The sequence below is a fragment of the Camelina sativa genome, chromosome 1 (assembly GCF_030686135.1).
Source record: "Camelina sativa cultivar CO46 ecotype springtype chromosome 1, ASM3068613v1".
In the NCBI taxonomy this organism is placed as follows: Eukaryota; Viridiplantae; Streptophyta; class Magnoliopsida; order Brassicales; family Brassicaceae; genus Camelina; species Camelina sativa.
This window is the reverse complement of record NC_141880.1, coordinates 18,605,539-18,610,000: the sequence shown is the minus strand read 5'-3', so window position 1 is coordinate 18,610,000 and position 4,462 is coordinate 18,605,539.

Here is a 4,462-nt window from a genome sequence, read left to right as displayed (position 1 = left end):
GGTCGATTATTCGGGGCGCTCGGTGATTGTCGTTGGACCTTCTCTTTCATTACATCGTTGTGGATTGCCTCGCGAAATAGCAATAGAGCTCTTCCAGACATTTGTAATTCGTGGTTTAATTAGACAACATCTGGCTTTGAACATAGGAGTTGCTAAGAGTCAAATTCGTGAAAAAAGGCAATTGTCTGGGAAATCCTTCAAGAAGTCATGTAGGGGCATCCCGTATTACTGAATAGAGCACCTACCCTACATAGATTAGGCATACAGTCATTCCAACCAATTTTAGTGGAAGGGCGCACTATTTGTTTACATCCATTAGTTTGTAAGGGGTTCAATGCAGACTTTGATGGGGATCAAATGGCTGTTCATGTGCCTCTATCTTTAGAGGCTCAAGCAGAGGCTCGTTTACTTATGTTTTCTCATATGAATCTCTTATCTCCAGCGATTGGAGATCCCATTTCTGTACCGACTCAAGATATGCTTATCGGACTCTATGTATTAACGAGCGGCACCCGTCGAGGTATTTGTGAAAACAGATATAATCCATGTAATCGAAAAAACTATCAAAATGAAAGAATTTACGAAACAAACTCTAAGTATACGAAAGAACCTTTTTTTGCAATTCCTATGATGCAATTGGAGCTTATCGACAGAAAAGAATCAATTTAGATAGTCCTTTGTGGCTTCGGTGGCAATTAGAGAAGTTCCTATTAAAGTTCACTATGAATCTTTTGGTAACTATCATGAGATTTATGCACACTATCTAATAGTAAGAAGTGTAAAAAAAGAAACTTTTTGTATATATATTCGAACCACAGTTGGTCATATTTCTTTTTATCGAGAAATCGAGGAAGCTATACAAGGTTTTTCTCAAGCTTGTTCATATGATACCTAATAATATGGTATTAAAAAAAAAAGAAATTCTAGGAAACCCGTGTGAATTCGGACCTCTCCGATTCAACTCGGACCATAGTTCCTGACCTAAAATTCTACGCAAATCATGATCGAGAAAAGGAAGTTTTGCAATCATTGACTCAAACTCATTGTCGAATCCCATTCAGCAGAATATGGAGGTACTTATGGCGGAACGGGCCAATCTGGTATTTCACAATAAAGTGATAGATGGAACTGCTATTAAACGACTTATTAGCCGATTAATAGATCACTTCGGGATGGCATATACATCAGACATACTAGATCAAGTAAAGACTCTGGGTTTCCAGCAAGCCACTGCTACATCCATTTCATTAGGAATTGATTATCTTATAACGATACCTTCTAAGGGCTGGCTTGTCCAAGATGCTGAACAACAAAGTTGAATTTTGGAAAAACACTATCATTATGGGAATGTACATGCGGTAGAAAAATTACGCCAATCTATTGAGATATGGTATGCTACAAGTGAATATTTGCGACAAGAAATGAATCCTAATTTTAGGATGACGGACCCCTTCAATCCAGACCATATGATGTCTTTTTCGGGAGCTAGGGGAAATGCATCTCAAGTACATCAATTAGTAGGTATGAGAGGATTAATGTCGGATCCCCAAGGACAAATGATTGATTTACCTATTCAAAGCAATTTACGCGAAGGACTGTCTTTAACAGAATATATTATTTCTTGCTATGGAGCCCGTAAAGGAATTGTAGATACTGCTGTACGCACATCAGATGCTGGAAATCTTACGCGTCGACTTGTTGAAGTAGTTCAACATATTGTTGTACGTAGAACAAATTGTGGGACTATCCAAGGGATTTCTGTGAGTCCTCGAAATAAAAATCGGATGATGTCAGAAAGAATTTTTATCCAAACATTAATTGGTCGTGTCTTAGCAGACGATATATATATATAGGTTCCTGATGTGTCTCCTTTCAAAATCAAGATCTTGGGATTGGACTTGTCAATCGATTAATAACCTTTGGAACACAATCAATATCTATTCGAACTCCTTTTACTTGTCGGAGTACATCTTGGATCTGTCGATTATGTTATGGTCGGAGTCCCACTCATGGTGACCGAGTTGAATTGGGGGAAGCTGTAGGTATTACCGCGGGTCAATCGATCGGCGAACCGGGGACTCAACTAACATTAAGAACTTTTCATACCGGCGGGGTATTTACAGGAGGTACTGCCGAACATGTACGAGCCCCTTATAATGGAAAAATAAAATTCAATGAGGATTTGGTTCATCCTACACGTACACGTCACGGGCATCCTGCCTTTCTATGTTATATATACTTGTCTGTAATTATTGAGAGCGAAGATATTATACATAACGTGACTATTCCACCAAAAAGTTTTCTTCTAGTTCAAATGATCAATATGTGGAATCAGAACAAGTTATTGCTGAGATTCGCGAGGGAACATACACTTATCATTTTAAAGAGAGGGTTAGAAAATATATTTATTCTGACTCAGAGGGCGAAATGCACTGGAGTACTGATGTGTCCCATGCACCCGAATTTACATATAGTAATGTTCACCTTTTTACCAAAAACAAGTCATTTATGGATATTATCAGGAAGTTCGTGCGGATCTAGTCTAATTCTTTTTGTGATCCATAAAGATCAAGATCAAATGATCATACCCTTTCTTCCCGCCGAAAGAAAATCTATTTCTAGCCTCTCAGTGAATAATGATCATGTGAGCCAAAAAAATTTTAGTTCGGATTTTGCGGATCAAAAAAACTTAGGGATTTCCAATTATTCAGAATTGAATGGAAACTTAGGTACTAGTCATTTTAATTTCATATATTCTGCTATTTTTCATGAGAACTCGGATTTATTAGCAAAAAGGCGAAGAAATCGATTTCTTATTCCATTCCAATTTATTCAAGAGCAAGAGAAAGAACTCATACCGCATTCGGGTATCTCGGTTGAAATACCCATAATTGGTATTTTCCGTAGAAATAGTATTTTTGCTTTTTTTGATAATCCTAGATACCAAAGAAAGAGTTCCGGAATTCTCTCGGTTTTAGCATGTTTTCTCGGTTTTAGCCTATTTTGGGATAAAACGGGTTTAAGTGTTGTCTAAACACTCCAAATTCAACTCAAACTATTATAATCAGTCAAATGCATTGTATTGTTACAAATTTTGACCCTAGAAAGAGTAACACAGCTGTTTACTTATTCGAATCAATGCTTTCCCTTGGTTTTAGCCTGTTTTCTCGGTTTAACCATGTTTTGGGATAAAACAGGTTTAAGTGTTGTCTAAACACTCCAAATTCATCCCGAATTCTTACAATTAGTCAAATGCATTGGAATGTCAAAGATTCTGACCCTAGAAACAGTAACAACGCTGTTTACAGCTTAGAATAAATGTTTTCTCGGTTTTAGCCTATTTCTAGACAAAATGGGTATAAGTGGTGTCTAAACACACCAAATTAAACCCAAACTCTTATAATTTGTCAAATGCATTGGATTGTTATATACTTTGACCCTAGAAAGAGTAACATAGCTTTTTACTGCTTCGAATCAATGTGTTCTCTCGGTTTTAGCCTGTTTTCTCGGTTTATGCCGATTTTGGGATTTAACAGGTTTAAGTGTTGTCTAAACACTCCAAATTCATCCCAAACTCTTACAACTAGTCAAATTCATGGATTTGTTACACATTTTGACCCTACAAAAAGTAACAAAGCTGTTTACTACTTCGAATCAATGTTTTCTCGGTTTTAGCCTGTTTCGAGTTTAAACGGGTTTTAGTGTTGTCTAAACACTCCAAATTCATCCCAACTCTTACAATTAGTCAAATGCATTGGATTGTCACACATTCTGACCCTAGAAACAGAAACAATGTTGTTTACTGCTTCAAATCAATGTTTTCTCGGTTTTAGCTTCTTTCGGGACAAAATGGGTATAAGTGGTGTCTAAACACTCCAAATTTATGACGAACTCTTACAATAAGTCAAAGCATTTGATTGTCACACATTATGACCCTAGAAACAGTAACGAAGCTGTTTACTGCTTGGAATCAATGTTTTCTCTGGTTTAACCATTTTTGGGACAAAATGGGTAAAAGTGGTGTCTAAACACTCCGAATTCATCCCGAATTCTTACAATTAGACAAATTCATTGCATTGTCACACATTCTGACCCTAGAAATAGTAACAACGCTGTTAACTGCTTTGAATCTATGTTTTCTCGGTTTAGCATGTTTCAGGACAAAATGGGTATAAGTGGTGTCTAAGCACTCCAAATTCACTCCAAACTCTTACAATAAGTTAAATGCATTTGATTGTCACACATTCTGACCCTAAACACAGTAACAAAGCTGTTTACTGCTTCGAATCAATGTTTTCTCGGTTTTAGCCTGTTTCGGGACAAAATGGGTATAACCGGTGTCTAAACACTCCAAATTCAACCCAAGCTCTTATAAATAGTAAAATGCATATTGTTATATATTTTGACCCTATAAAGAGTAACATAGCTGTTTACTCTCGGTTTTACCTTGTTTTCTCGGTTT